Source organism: Palaemon carinicauda, chromosome 3 (genome assembly GCF_036898095.1).
Source record: "Palaemon carinicauda isolate YSFRI2023 chromosome 3, ASM3689809v2, whole genome shotgun sequence".
In the NCBI taxonomy this organism is placed as follows: Eukaryota; Metazoa; Arthropoda; class Malacostraca; order Decapoda; family Palaemonidae; genus Palaemon; species Palaemon carinicauda.
In genome coordinates this window covers 78,334,022-78,351,538 of record NC_090727.1, presented here as the reverse complement: position 1 = coordinate 78,351,538, position 17,517 = coordinate 78,334,022, and positions in this window count along the sequence as shown.

The following is a 17,517-nucleotide window of genomic DNA, read 5'->3' as shown; positions in this document are numbered from 1 at the left end:
GCATCTGGAGCTCCATTGCAGCGGCCTTCTGATTATTCTCCCTCTGCATCTGTTGTATCATACCAACGATGGAAGAGAGAGCCTGTCCCAGCTCTGCTGGAAGAGCGGACGAAGTAGAGGGGATAGGTTCAGGAGCCTGAACCGGAATGTCTGAAGGTACGGGAACCTCTTCCTCCACGGCAATCGGATCTTGATCCTCCTCCTCACCCTATGCGAGGAGGTCCTGTTCCGCACGGTCGGACAAGTCAGACATCTTGTCATCCAGCTGGATGTCCTGCATGGCATCCGCAACATCCTCCTCCACTGGGATCTGGACGAGAGGGATCTCCGGCCGAGGCTGGGGAACAACAGCGTCAGTAGAAGCCTTGGGAAAAAGGTATGCCCTCATCTTCTCATTAAGAAGATAAGGTCCAGTGGTGTTCTTCTGGAAACCCCTTACCCATAAACGGAGCTTCTCCCTCGCTGCATCCCTTGACTCCGCCGACCTAGGGGATTCAAAAGCCTCTGATAGCAGGTTAGTACACACTGCACATACCTGCGGATCCCAGTAGCGATGATCATCATTGGAGGCTGCGCAAGCCGCGTGTCTCCTACACGAGACATGTCCGCAAAAGTTCTTGCTGCGGACATTGCAGAAAACACTATCACATTTCTGATGCTCCTCCTGTAAAAGAAGAAAATTTCCATGAATATCAAGTGAATTTCAATTCACATGTATATGTGAGCATTCACAAAGAATAAGGGAAAGACACCTACTTGTGAAACCCACACAATCACCTGTAGAAGCCCACCAGCAATAAAATCACGTAGTTAGTCTTTACTAGAATAACCAGAGATCATATTTCCCGAGGGAAATTAGGTGTAGCTCACACCTAAGGTAAGATTTTACCATTCTGGCTAGGGATGAAAAGAATTTTCTTTTTATCCTTGTAAGGCGACACCAAGTGATTGTACAGAACAACACAAGTAAGTTAGAAAACAGTGTTGTAACCTACTATATCATGGTCTCCCTTGGTAGAATACACCGCCCAAGAAAGAACTGATACAGTACCTGAGGGTGGTGTGCCGGCTGGCTCTTGCCAGTCAGTACCCCCCCCTTTTTTCAAAAGGTAGGTCTCAAGTATACAACTTCAGATCACCCCTATTGGGGAGAACTCCAGTTCCCATGCCTGAACCGGCCGGCAGTGGTTGCCGGTCCGTAGCCACCCGGGTAGCACCGTGTTGCCGGCCATCACTCTTAGTGGCCGGCTAACCAAGCAATGTAGCAGGCCGGCCGGCAGCGGTAAGCAAACCCTGCCGGCTGGCATCCACACCGGGTAGCGCTCGGCTGCCGGCCGCCACTCATAGCGGCCGGCAGACGAGCAAAGGGACCGGCCGGCAAAGGCATATCACCACCGCCGACCGACAGCAAGAGAACTAGAGAACACCCCCTACCGACGGCCGGCCCCTAGGCCGGCAGACGGCAAGGACAACACATAAGAAGACAACAGAATGAGTGCCGGGCTAAGAGGCTATGAACCTCTGCGCCCGGCACCCGAAAGAGTGCCGAGAGGAAGGGGAGACACTAAGTCAGGCTTCCTAACCAATGCTTACTGAATTTACAGACGGCAGCAGTTGAGGGACCAAGAAAGGACCGGGCAGCACTCAAAAGATAGGGTCTCTGCCGGTAGGCACACTCTGCCGGCCAACAGGGGACCACGTCAGGTCCCCCATCCTAACCTAGGCTAGGTAAGGATGCGAGACGACTGACACAAAGGAAACGGAAAAAATAGAAGGGAAGGACAGAGGGTCCTGTCCAACCTTGCCTTGGTTAAGGATATTCCCAACTAAGAAAGCTCATCTCAGCCAGAAAAATCCAGGGAGGGAGGCCGGCACTACTGGCTGCCTCCCATAAACCAAGGCAAGGAAGGAATTGCTATTCCGGAAAGGGAACATATCCCGAACCCGGAACAGCAAAGAGGACAAGTGTGAGGGGTCACCGAGCGAAGGGATCAACTACAGGAACCCTACAAGGTGATCCAAGGAGGATAAACCTCCTATGCCTGTGTCAGGCAGCAAGGGAGACTCTGTCCCACGCTAGACCAACACGGACTCAGACTAAAACACTGCTGTACTGTCCCCCTTGAGCCAATTCAGTTGGAGCAGGAAGGTACAGTACTACTCCAGCATAGTTATATTTGAAAATTAATTAAAAAAAACCACTAGAGTTAAGCCTAAGGCTTAAACAGAGGGAAAGGGTTTGCCCCTTCCCCGAAGAGAAGGGAGCAAACGGGGAAACAGATAATATTATATTGACCTAAGACAACCTAGCCTAGGCACTAAGAGAATCGATTACCTAAATCACCGAAACTCACCAATACTATCTTGGAAATACTCGAAAAGGGGCTTATATGTATAACGTTGCCTAACGCTTTAAGCAATATAAAATCACACTCGGAATACTAAAATCATGCAGAAAGTACAAGGGCCAACAACTAGGCTACGAAGACTAGTGTTGGTCAGCCTAGGCAAATCTTTCGCCAGGCGCACTACTATCACATCATAACAGAATTCCTAATTAAGCTAAGCAGCTAATTATTAAAGCGCATGGGGGCTGGGAACGTTGCTCTTGCTAACAAATAAATCCTATTCTAGCGAGCGACAGCGTCCATGACGCCTCCAGCAGGCAACAGCTCTTGTATCAAAGATAACTCTTTTAATTACTTTAATTTTAAACAAGAGCCTACATTTATACATAAAAGAAATAGTACTCAACTTATCCGAAGCAGAAGAAGTTGGAGAAAGCATAAAAACAGAGTAAATCCAAGATTTTGGTAGAAACACAGGGAAAAACACCGAGTTGTATAGCTACGCAAAAAGGAAAACAGATGGCGCCGCGAGCGGCGCAGGGCTCGCTTACAAAACGGGGAGGAGAGATGCCTTACGAACAGCTTCCCCCTTTCTTATCGTTTTCGTTTTCTTGCCATTTGACCCCTACGAAGTGTTAACTCCATTCGGGGTATAGATTGCTATGAGGCGTGTCAAGAATACGTCCGCTGATATTTACGATATCCCTAAGGTCTTTTTTAGGGATACTCGCTCCAGGAGTTAGAATTCTGGGTACCTTAAGGTAAATTCTCTGGGAATATCGCCGTAGTTGTAATATACCCTAGGAAGCTGCCTTTAAGGAACTTCCATCAGGACGACATGGCTTGAGCCCAAATATATATATATATATATATATATATATATATATATATATATATATATATATATATATATATATATATATATATATATATATATATATATATATATATATATATATATATATATATATATATATATATATATATATATATATATATATATATATATATATATATATATATATATATATATATATATATATATATATATATATCTGAATCTATTAATTTAAAACGGGAACGAGTGTCATTTTCAAAGAGAGCGCAATTTTCTCTATAAGAAAAGGTAGTTTTTTTACTAGGTTACATTGCCCGTTTGTTTCATTGTAGTGTATTACAGGGCAATGTAACCTAGGAAAACTACTACTTTTTCTTATAGAAAAAAATTACGCTCTCTTCGAAAAGGACACTCGTTCCCGTCGCAAATGAATAGTTTAAGAAGTATATATACATCTATATCCTCCGATAATGGGGGACCCCCAGTGGGAACTCGGGGTTTAGGTGGGGAAAACATACTGGGGAATCGATATATAAATGTACAGTGAACCCTCGTTTATCGCGGTAGATAGGTTCCAGACGTGGGCGCGATAGGTAAAAATCCGCGAAGTAGTGACATCATATTTACCTATTTATTTAACATGTATATTCGGACTTTTAAAACCTTCCCTTGTACGTAGTACTGTTAACAAACCACCCTTTAATGTACAGAACACTTAATGCATGTACTACAGCACCCTAAACTAAAATAGGCACAAATATTAAAGGCGATTTTATATCATGCGTTTCCTAAACACCTAAAAAGTACGATAAAAAATGGCAACCAATGTTTTGTTTACGTTCATCCCTGATCATAATGAAGAAACAAACTCATTTAGTGTACAGTACACATATATGTATAGGTTAGTTTTTGCATCGATTATATTGATTATACAGTACTGTATGTTGATTTTTTTATTACCAATGTTTTAGTTTACGTATTTTTCTTAGGAATTCCAAATGAAATGTTTTTCTTTATGACGCCGCCTGAAACGACGGCGTGTACGCTTAGTAAACAACCACGCTCAGAACAAACAAGGCATTCAACGCGCATGATGTGAGTGATAAATAATGATACAGTACATACAGTATTTACAGTAAAAGCATTTACAAAATATGTTACCTTACAAATATAAATTATACAGTATTGTACGTAGCAAAGCAGGAAAACAATTTACGAGAGAGAGAGAGAGAGAGAGAGAGAGAGAGAGAGAGAGAGAGAGAGAGAGAGAGAGAGAGAGAGAGAGAGAGAGAGAGAGAGAGAGAGAGAGATTGTTTTTCGTACGTAAATGTAAATTTTAAACAAAACAAATATGATAGGTTACAACATGTAGACTTTTAAAACCTTCCCTTTAACTTAATGCATACAGTACGTACAGTACTAAACTATAAAACAGGCACAAACACAGTTTTAGAATGTACAGTAAGAATATTAAAGTAAAAAATAAAGATTGTTACTGTACTCACCACGAAAGAAGTTGAAGAAAAACTTGAATGGTGATGGTGATGAATTTGCTGCACAGTAGAAATGATGATGATGAAGCTGATGATGTGTTCTACTGTGCAGCCAATGATAGTATTTTACGTCTCTTCAGACGGAGGTGTCTTTTCCTGGGACACCTCTTCAACTTCTTCCTGGGAAACTTCTTCAATTTCTTCCGAAGGCGTACTAGCAGGAGGAACTGGCTCTTTTTTGCGAGGCTGGAAGAACATTGTGATTGGAAGTTGTTGCCGCTGCTTCTTTTTTCGATCCAAGAGCATTTTGTAGGGAGTCATGTCTTCATCAATCTTGTTGCAGAATTGCATCGAGCGAACCATATCCTCGTCCCACTCTTGCAACATTTCTTTCAACTCCTTCGCATGGTTGCAGGCCTTGGCAAGCCGTTCTAATGTTAAGCCCGTGTCTTCGACATTTTCTTGGGTCTCTTCCTGGGTATCACTCTCTTCTTCACTTGCCGATTTCATCAGGTCTTCGAGGTCTGCGTCAGTTAGGGGCTGGGAATGGCAGTCCAACAACTCGTCGACGTCTTCAGTCGTCATGTCGCCAAACCCGTCACCTCCAATTATGGCAGCCAACTGCACAGATTTCCGTATTGCAGAGTGTTGGATTTCCGACGGAGTAAATCCCTTGTCGTCGTAAACAATATCGGGCCACAACTTCTTCCAGCTCGCATTCACGGTTGCAGGTTTCATCTCTTGAAGTGCCTTCTGAATATTCTGCAGGCACGTGGCTATGGTGTACTGCCGCCAGTACGCCTTCAAGTTAAAATATTCATCCTCGTCATCTTGGGCAGCATCCACACACGCAACGAGGTCCGCCAAGGTGTTCTTCGTGTAGAGGGCCTTGAACGCCCTAATAATCCCCTGGTCCATCGGTTGAATTAATGACGTGGTGTTGGGTGGCAGGAACTCAACCTGAATGCCCTCATGCGACAGGTCAGTTGCGTGTCCACCAGCGTTATCCATAAGGAGAAGGATCTTGAATGGCAAGCCCTTCTCTAAGAGATATTTGCTGACTTGCGGGATAAAACACTGATGGAACCAGTTGGAGGTCAGCATCTTCGTAATCCATGCTTTTTTATTATGCATCCAGTACACGGGAAGGAGATTCTTATTTTTATTTTTCAAAGCGCGAGGATTTTTCGACTTAGAAATAAGCCCCGGCTTTAACATAAATCCAGCAGCATTGCCACACATCACGAGGGTAACGCGATCCTTGAATGCTTTAAAGACAGAGGCTTTGGCTTCCTCTTTGAACATGAAAGTTGCCGACGGCATTCTCTTCCAAAACAAGCCAGTCTCATCCATATTAAAGACTTGTTCCGGCTTGTATCCACCTTCGGCGATAATATTCTTGAACGTCTGGTTCACATAAGTTTCAGCAGCGGCAGTGTCAGCGGAAGCTATGAGACGTGTCAAGAATACGTCCGCTGATATTTACGATATCCCTAAGGTCTTTTTTAGGGATACTCGCTCCAGGAGTTAGAATTCTGGGTACCTTAAGGTAAATTCTCTGGGAATATCGCCGTAGTTGTAATATACCCTAGGAAGCTGCCTTTAAGGAACTTCCATCAGGACGACATGGCTTGAGCCCAAATATATATATATATATATATATATATATATATATATATATATATATATATATATATATATATATATATATATATATATATATATATATATATATATATATATATATATATATATATATATATATATATATATATATATATATATATATATATATATATATATATATATATATATATATATATCTGAATCTATTAATTTACAACGGGAACGAGTGTCATTTTCAAAGAGAGCGCAATTTTTTCTATAAGAAAAGGTAGTTTTTTTACTAGGTTACATTGCCCGTTTGTTTCATTGTAGTGTATTACAGGGCAATGTAACCTAGGAAAACTACTACTTTTTCTTATAGAAAAAAAATTACGCTCTCTTCGAAAAGGACACTCGTTCCCGTCGCAAATGAATAGTTTAAGAAGTATATATACATCTATATCCTCCGATAATGGGGGACCCCCAGTGGGAACTCGGGGTTTAGGTGGGGAAAACATACTGGGGAATCGATATATAAATGTACAGTGAACCCTCGTTTATCGCGGTAGATAGGTTCCAGACGTGGGCGCGATAGGTGAAAATCCGCGAAGTAGTGACATCATATTTACCTATTTATTTAACATGTATGTTCGGACTTTTAAAACCTTCCCTTGTACGTAGTACTGTTAACAAACCACCCTTTAATGTACAGAACACTTAATGCATGTACTACAGCACCCTAAACTAAAATAGGCACAAATATTAAAGGCGATTTTATATCATGCGTTTCCTAAACACCTAAAAAGCACGATAAAAAATGGCAACCAATGTTTTGTTTACGTTCATCTCTGATCATAATGAAGAAACAAACTCATTTAGTGTACAGTACACATATATGTATAGGTTAGTTTTTGCATCGATTATATTGATTATAGAGTACTGTATGTTGATTTTTTTATTACCAATGTTTTAGTTTACGTATTTTTCTTAGGAATTCCAAATGAAATGTTTTTCTTTATGACGCCGCCTGAAACGACGGCGTGTACGCTTAGTAAACAACCACGCTCAGAACAAACAAGGCATTTAACGCGCATGATGATAGTGATAAATAATGATACAGTACGTACAGTATTTACAGTAAAAGCATTTACAAAATATGTTACCTTACAAATATAAATTATACAGTATTGTACGTAGCAAAGCAGGAAAACAATTTACGAGAGAGAGAGAGAGAGAGAGAGAGAGAGAGAGAGAGAGAGAGAGAGAGAGAGAGAGAGAGAGAGAGAGAGAGATTGTTTTACGTACGTAAATGTAAATTTTAAACAAAACAAATATGATAGGTTACAACATGTAGACTTTTAAAACCTTCCCTTTAACTTAATGCATACAGTACGTACAGTACTAAACTATAAAACAGGCACAAACACAGTTTTAGAATGTACAGTAAGAATATTAAAGTAAAAAATAAAGATTGTTACTGTACTCACCACGAAAGAAGTTGAAGAAAAACTTGAATGGTGATGGTGATGAATTTGCTGCACAGTAGAAATGATGATGATGAAGCTGATGATGTGTTCTACTGTGCAGCCAATGATAGTATTTTACGTCTCTTCAGACGGAGGTGTCTTTTCCTGGGACACCTCTTCAACTTCTTCCTGGGAAACTTCTTCAATTTCTTCCGAAGGCGTACTAGCAGGAGGAACTGGCTCTTTTTTGCGAGGCTGGAAGAACATTGTGATTGGAAGTTGTTGCCGCTGCTTCTTTTTTCGATCCAAGAGCATTTTGTAGGGAGTCATGTCTTCATCGATCTTGTTGCAGAATTGCATCGAGCGAACCATATCCTCGTCCCACTCTTGCAACATTTCTTTCAACTCCTTCGCATGGTTGCAGGCCTTGGCAAGCCGTTCTAATGTTAAGCCCGTGTCTTCGACATTTTCTTGGGTCTCTTCCTGGGTATCACTCTCTTCTTCACTTGCCGATTTCATCAGGTCTTCGAGGTCTGCGTCAGTTAGGGGCTGGGAATGGCAGTCCAACAACTCGTCGACGTCTTCAGTCGTCATGTCGCCAAACCCGTCACCTCCAATTATGGCAGCCAACTGCACAGATTTCCGTATTGCAGAGTGTTGGATTTCCGACGGAGTAAATCCCTTGTCGTCGTAAACAATATCGGGCCACAACTTCTTCCAGCTCGCATTCACGGTTGCAGGTTTCATCTCTTGAAGTGCCTTCTGAATATTCTGCAGGCACGTGGCTATGGTGTACTGCCGCCAGTACGCCTTCAAGTTAAAATATTCATCCTCGTCATCTTGGGCAGCATCCACACACGCAACGAGGTCCGCCAAGGTGTTCTTCGTGTAGAGGGCCTTGAACGCCCTAATAACCCCCTGGTCCATCGGTTGAATTAATGACGTGGTGTTGGGTGGCAGGAACTCAACCTGAATGCCCTCATGCGACAGGTCAGTTGCGTGTCCACCAGCGTTATCCATAAGGAGAAGGATCTTGAATGGCAAGCCCTTCTCTAAGAGATATTTGCTGACTTGCGGGATAAAACACTGATGGAACCAGTTGGAGGTCAGCATCTTCGTAATCCATGCTTTTTGATTATGCATCCAGTACACGGGAAGGAGATTCTTATTTTTATTTTTCAAAGCGCGAGGATTTTTCGACTTATAAATAAGCCCCGGGTTTAACATAAATCCAGCAGCATTGCCACACATCACGAGGGTAACGCGATCCTTGAATGCTTTAAAGCCAGAGGCTTTGGCTTCCTCTTTGAACAGGAAAGTTCGCGACGGCATTCTCTTCCAAAACAAGCCAGTCTCATCCATATTAAAGACTTGTTCCGGCTTGTATCCACCTTCGGCGATAATATTCTTGAACGTCTGGTTCACATAAGTTTCAGCAGCGGCAGTGTCAGCGGAAGCAGACTCCCCATGCAGGGAAACGCTTTTCAGGGCGAAGCGTTTCTGAAACTTCGCGAACTATCCTTTGCTTGCGGAAAAACGTTTCTGAGGCTGTGAATCAGTGGATGTCCCTGGTTGAGGATCATCTGCATCATCATCATCTTCAGCATGGTTGCCGTCGTCGTCTTTAGGTTCCTTTGCAGCAAAATTCTCATATAAGCTCAAAGCCTTTGTTTGGATGGTGTTCGTATCCAACGCTATGTTCTTCTTCCGGCAGTCGGCAATCCACACAGCTAAAGCACCTTCCATGCGTACGATAGTTTTATTACGCGTTATAACGACTCGCTTTGCTGATCTGCTAAAGGTGATTGCAGCCGTCTTTCTAATGTTCGCCTCGTCCTTCTTGATATAGCGAACAGTAGATTCGTTGATGCCAAAATGGCGGTTGGCGGCAGCGTAACTTCTACCATCTTTTAACATGTCGTGAAGCGTAACCTTCTCAGCTATCGTCATCATCCTTCGGTGGCGTTTAGGCTCACTACCAGCCTTAAGAGAAGCAGAACGCTTGGGAGCCATTACAGTAGGATTTACAGTAACAAAAAGTTCAACTTAAAAAAGTCGCACACAGCACAGATTCACACACTTAAGAACGTCTACTCAGCGATACGCGGTAACAGAGAGTGGACGATCCAGCCAAATGAGAACTTTGATGCTGCGGGTAGGAGATGCGGGCAAAACACCAATCACAGGCTAGATAACAAAACTTGAGTTCTGATTCGTCATCTATCAGCGCTTGAACTAATCACAACCCGTCTTACAGTACTATGATGCGTTGGTTACCTACTCATAGAAGATGCCCCGCGCATACCGAACGTACGTAGATTAAGTAAATACCGTAATAATAATAAATAATGATAATAATACTGTACAGTAATAATAATAATAATAATGATAATAATAATAACAATAATAATTGTATTAACAACAACAACAATAATAATAATAATAACAATAATAATAATACAGCTTTACGTACGCTATTTTACGCCTCTCTCTCTCTCTCTCTCTCTCTCTCTCTCGTACGCTTATTCGAAATGTGATTTTTGCAACAAAGAATATTATTGGATGCAGTACTACGTACGTATACATACAAAAGATTCATGGAAAAGAAGCACATCCATTACAGTACACACCATTCTTATATGGTATGACTGCATCTGATTTGCGTTTCATGTTCGATTTAATTTTACTACGTACTGTATACAGTACTGAATTGTCGTATGATCACATTCTCTTTTCGTGTTTTATTTCTTTCTGTGCTGAATTATATATCATATGTAATGCAATGAACAATCAGTAAGAACAGATATTACTAATTACAGTATTAATGGAATTACAGGTAACAAAATATCGTATTTGGTTGTCTTCAGATTTCGCGGTATTTTCGAATTTTCCGGAAAATCCGCGATATGTATATATATATATATGGGTTATGGGAAAACCCCGGGAAGTGGTGAATCCGCGATTGTCGAACCGCGAAGTAGCGAGGGTTCACTGTAAAACAAGCCTTTTCTTCTCTATACATTACCTTCTTGAAATTATAATAATCGGAGGAAAATACAAAACAGTATATCTGTATAAACTTTGGAGGTGCCGTTGCAAAGATTGTGTCATGAAAAAATACAGTAACCAGTGCTGCCAACGTCCGATGTACTAAGGTTTGTGACCTGTCATACTACTAGGCTAGGTTAGGTGGGTTTTTTAGGTTCTGTGCCCTTTTTTTCCTTTTTATATATTGAGTAAAACTTATACGGAGAAATTATTTAAAATACGTATGGAAATATCTATCATTTCTATCGTTAGTAATGTCAGTGTGCCGTTGGTAACTCTGTGTACCATACGTCAACGTTGGTAACACTTGTGTATTATTGGTAACGTTTGTAATGTTATCGTTCGCAGTACATTCATAAGAGAAGTGAGTTAGCCGAATTGGTTGATCTGTTTGTTTCCGATTGAAATGATTGATTGATTGATTTAAAGTATTCAGGCATCAAATTCTGTTAAATCACGTGATTTACTATAGGAAAACATATATTTTTCTGTTCGAAACCTCACCCTGTAATACAATACAAAATTACCCATTGCCCTGTAATACACTACAATAATACCATCAAATCATTATATACCACTATATTCTAAAGTACTGTTGACCAAACCTAAACCTGGACTACCATGCCGGTACAATAAAAATTTTACTTTATTGGTTGTTTCTTATATACAGTATAAAATTTCACCAATATATCTCCATATAGGTTATATTTTTATATAAAATAGCAGCCAGATAATAAATAGCATATCAAGATTCTAAAGTACTGATGACATAACCTAAACCTGGACTACCATACAGGTACAGTAAATATTCTACTTTATAGACATTTCTCATGTATAACATTTCACCAATATTTCTCAATATAGATTACATTTATATATAAGACAATAACCATATAATAATAAATAGCATATCAATATTTTAAATAAACTATTTAACTACTTACCTAGCACTTTATGCTATTACGGAACTAGTAGGCTGTTTCAATAATCCCCTCGTCTCGCAATTGTACCCAATCTCAATTCGACTTTTTCTATTTATCGTTTTATTAAATGTTTGATAAAATAGAGAAGATTCAAATATTGTTATAACGTAAATCACTAGAAAAAAATCTCTAATTAATACAAAACTTGGACTCTGTAATAAGTAAACAGAGTGATTACGTAATGTTGCTGAGCATTATGGGTATTGCAGAATCAATTAAGAGGTTGCATTTACCTTTATTTGTGTAACTATTTCTATTATTAAAAATCCTTATTTCTTTCAATAGATTCTATTTGTTTCTCCACACACTTCTATAATTTTCTCTTTTTTATATTTTCATTGAATATTTTCTATCTTATTTATTTCGCAATCTTAAAGATAGTACTCAAGACCTTGCATTTGGTAATCATATACAGTACGTGGCACAGATTCTACATCTCAAGATGATTAAACTCCATGAAATTCCGTCAAATACAAATTAATTAGTGATGATAGCTTACATAATGTGCGTATTCTTTACTGATTATGTTATGTATAACATAAGAGACACGCATCTATACTGTAGCTTCAACAGCTTTCAAAAATGCACCCCATTAGACATCTGAAAGACCGAAGATATTAAGGCTTTTCAGAGGAAACTGAAGACTTGTTTTCTAAATGTTTCATTGATGTAGATTTGACAATAAACAAGCAATATGTGGTGTGAAATGCTAAATGACGTAGAATATGTAGGATAAGATGTTTGTGAAGGCTCTGTAGAGAGTTGGGTTATCCTGCAGTATAGGACCAGAAAAGCAGCCCTCAAAGTAAGTAAAGGAACTGTTTAAATATTATTATTATTATTATTATTATTATTATTATTATTATTATTATTATTATTATTATTATTATTATTATTATTATTATTATTATTATTATTATTATTATTTGCTAAGCTACATTCCTAGTTGGAAAAGCAGTATGCTATAAGCCCAGGGGTTCCAGCAGGGATATAGCCCATTGAGGAAAGGAAACAAGAAAAACTAAACTATGTTAAGAACGGTAACAACATTAAAATAAATATTTGCAAGTGTAATGAACATAGCCTCATGCTAGTTGTGATGTGAGGTTAAAACTCTTAATAACTGTTAATTTTATCTATGTTAAATATGAATTTTAATGTTATTTTTTCATGATTGCTAACTTTGAAACAGTGAGTAAAGGGAAGAAATAAACTACTGTATATGGGAACTAATGGACAATTATGATAAAAAAAAAGCAGAAATTCTTATTTATTTATTTTTTGTTTTTGTTTTTGTAAATACCAGTAGATAAATATTCTTAATTGTTTTGAAAAGAAGTTTTTTCTTTTTGTAAAGTAGTCAAGCTCATTATTTACAAAGAAAAAGTTTTGTTATTGTTTGTTTTTTTGTGAAGCAATCAAGCAAGAAGTTATATCTTTCTGTGTAATCTATGAAATTTATTTATCATGGACTATTGTATTTTCGTGAAGAATGTATAATAAGAAGAATTAACAATTGAAAAGTGACCATAGAAGATATTTAATGCTTTGAGCCAAAATATACAGTATATATATCTGGTAGTTTTTTTTTCTTTTTTGCTGTATTCATATTCTGAAATTATTTTTCTGTATTATTCCTCTTCATTTATTTATTTTGTACCTGTAATTTATTCATTTGGGTAGTCTTGCCTGTAAAATCATGTATAAGGCCTACTTAGTCTAGGGACAAGTTGCAAATGTTATATACAGGTCTATGTGGAAACATAATATATTTTCTCTATTATTCCTATTAATTTGACATATATATATATATATATATATATATATATATATATATATATATATATATATATATATATATATATATATATATATATATATATATATATATATATATATATATATATATATATATATATATATATATATATATATATATATATATATATATATATATATATATATATATATATATATATATATATATATATATATATATATATATATATATATATATATATATATATTTGACAAACTTTTTCGTAGAATCGTGTATCAGGTCTACCTAGGCTAGGGAAAAGTTGAAAATGCTGTAAGCCTATGTGAAAACTTATGGAAAATTTTCAAATTGTTTTTTTTATTTTAGAAAAAGATTGAATTTAGATATAAAACTATATAATTTCTGTGATTTCTATTTAAGAAAATCATTGAATTTATATTTAAAACTATAATTTTCATATGATTTATACGTTTCAAAATATTCTCTTCTTTTAGGTAAATATATAAGGTTCCACCGGTTATGTATTTTATATTTACATGATCTTTTCTTTCCAATTGACTTATGATGCAACGTGGAGCCTTTGTATAGCAGCGGCCAGTTCCTCCAACAAGCATCAAATATGGACACCAACTAAACTAATCTCTCCCCCGCTAACCTAACCTACAAGCTGTGTCCTTACCTACTTACCTAACCCCTCCCCCCTCCCCTCTAATATTGTTGTATTCTTAGTCAGTCGTCATCATACATACAAGTGGCCGCTATCATACATACACCCCTGCAAATTTTCCTGGAGACGCTCTGTTGTGTTGTTAAATAAATAGTTTAATTGTTAATCTTCCCTTAATAATGGAAGCCGTCATCGTTAATCTCGTCTTTTATGATGACCAATGTTGACGATATAGTTTTATGGAATTTACGGATTTACTAACCTAACCTAACCTAAATCATTGTTCTTGCTTAACGGTTAAGGGGTGTTACGCCCTCTTTAACCACCACATTATCAGTACATATTGATAATTGGTTTTTTGGGCTCAAGCCATGTCGTCCTGATGGAAGGTTCCTTCAGTAGCTTCTTAGGGTATATTTAACTACAGTGGATATTCCCAGAGAATTAAAGTAAAGGTTATCACAGAATTCTAACTTCTGGTGCGAGTACCCTAAAGGTTTCCCTCTAGGATATCATATATCAACAGGGGACGCATGTATTAACACACCACATAGCTATCTGCCCCCCATTTAGAGTTAACACTTCGATATGGAAAGGTGGCTGAGTAACTGAGGAGCCGTTCCAAAGTTACTCTCATCCGTGACTACTTTTGGTACTCGAAACGTAAACAAACGGGCGCCATTGCTAAATGACGTCACGTCCGTCCTCATCCTTTCGCCTGTAGCTTCTACGCTAAGTCGAATTTTTCCAAAGTGCCTCTTTTATCTGCTTACATCGCCGTAATGTCGCAGCCTTCAGCCTCGCCTTCTTCTGGAAAGTTGAGTACCAGGTCCTAGTACAGTATTGTTTAAATAAGCTGTGGCCGTAAAGTAACTTCTATTTTTCCTAAAATATTGTGTTTTGTGGCGGAGCTGTGCCGATACCGGACGCGCCATGACGGCGTCGCTGTTCACGTTGCATGCCTTATTTAGTTAGCCAGAACAGCCTTCTCCGGTCCTTTAACTAATTGATATTATTAGTTATTAGTCTTCATAGCTAGGAAATTATTATATCGTGTTTTAGCGCTTGTTAGACTATGGTCGCTGTTCGACCCCTTACTAGATCGCTAGCTTAGCCCCTAGGCTTGACAGCTTAGTGCTTATTTTCATGCATGATATATATTAGTGTTTCTAAATTAAGTTATGAAGATTTTGGGATTATTAAACATACTAGTCACTGTGATGTAAGTGTTTTTGCCTTCGGGGACCATACAAGGGACAGAGTTGGTTTGTGTACCAACCCCCTCCTAACCTAATGTAGAACCCTTGTATGCTCCCTATTCCCCTTGCCTACGGGTAATTCCCTCTGGGTAGACTTGCTTTTCCCTTATCTATAGGGAGAATCTTGTCTTCACCCAGAGTATTTATCACTTCTCAGCCTACCCTAAGGGAATGAACCCCCCTTAGGGTCGCGCCTGAGACATTAGGAAGGGCTCTGCCCTTCCCCAGTTGCACTTGGTTGGGTTATTCCTTCCTCCCTGCAACTAGCGATGTGTCTTTCAGACTTTCCTAGCCTAGGAGTTGGTCTTCCTAATCTAGGTTAAGCTCTGGGGGCAGACTCTGTCTTATTATAGTTTAGGTCAGTACATTAGTACTGTCCCTGATCTGGGCTTCCTATCCTAGGTTAGGGAGCGTTCTTCCTTACCTTGGTGGCCGCTCACATAGAGAGTCTACCCATTTAAGAAAGACCCCTACTTCTCCCTCCCCACTCTATCCCTTTGGTGTAGGCCTGCCTACACACCCCTGTCCTCGGTCCTACAACTCCTCCCTTGGGTGGAATGGTAGGGCTAACCTTGTTCTCCTGCTGAGTTGGCCGCTCTGGTACACATACCCTTCATAGTGTTCTATAAGGGTGGTTGTCGGCGGCGGTCCGGCAGGCGGAGGATTCCCCCTCTTTGACTGCTCTCTATCCCTCCTTTGGGTTACCTCAGGCTCCCGGCCGTCTGCCGGCCCACTGCCGCCGGATGTTAGGAGTACCTACTCCTATCATGAGTGCACTCTCTCCGAAGGGATGCCGGAGGGGTATAGGATATTACCCCTCCCCATCCCTCCTTACCTTTCTCTCTCTCTATCATGGTGCCGGTCCCTTGCCGCCTCTACTGCCGTCGATAACCGCCACTACCTCAGGTGACCTCTATTCATAAGATACCTCCCCTCTAAGACGTCAGCCTATCGCGTGCCGGAGGCTGCCGCCTACGTCCCACCCCTTATATTTACCTAGCGACAGCCGACCGACAGTCGGAGTCGGCCGCCCACATGCCGGCATTAATTGCCGGAAATCTCGGTATCCACCCTTTATATATATATATATATATATATATATATATATATATATATATATATATATATATATATATATATATATATATATATATATATATATATATATATATATATATATATATATATATATATATATATATATATATATATATATATATATATATATATATATATATATATATATATATATATATATATATATATATATATATATATATATATATATATATATATATATATATATATATATATATATATATATATATATATATCTTATGAATTGAACTAAGGTTAACCATGCCGTCAGCCTCCGGCTGCCGGAGCCCGCTGCCTCTGCCGGCGGTCGCCAATGTGGTATTGTCCATCTCAGTTTCTCAGTGTGTCTTCCTTGATGTTTTCCACTCTGCAGGACCGGCCTCCGGCGTACCGTTGGTCTGCCGGTGGCCCCTAATGAGACGCGAAGGGACATGCACCCCTTCCCTGGCTGCCGGCAACATGCCGGCAGTCATTATGATGCAGCCAGATAGCCGGGCCACCTCCATATAGGTATTGTTATACCAAATAATATAGTGGCTATGCTGTTTGATTGCACATTACAACATTTCCAGCATATTCTGTGCATCTCAGTGCGGTCGATTGCCGGAACCTACATTTTACTAAGGGGTTTATCCTATTTTCCCCTCTCCCCCAAGGCTCTGAGTGGTCTCAGATCCTTGTACACTCTGTGGACAATTCCTTTTTAAGAAGCTTAGCTTGGCTCATCCATACGGATTTCCCTCATTTGAGACCCTCGGGTCCAAAGGAATTGTCTACGGATAAGGTTACCGTAACTGGCTGGGCGGGATTCACAAGTATGTGTCTATCTACATGCTTTCCTGCTCATCAATCTTGAAAATTAATATGCTATCTTAAGTCTAGAGTAATGTAAGTCATTCTTATGCCTTCCATGTACTCATGATCTCTTTCTT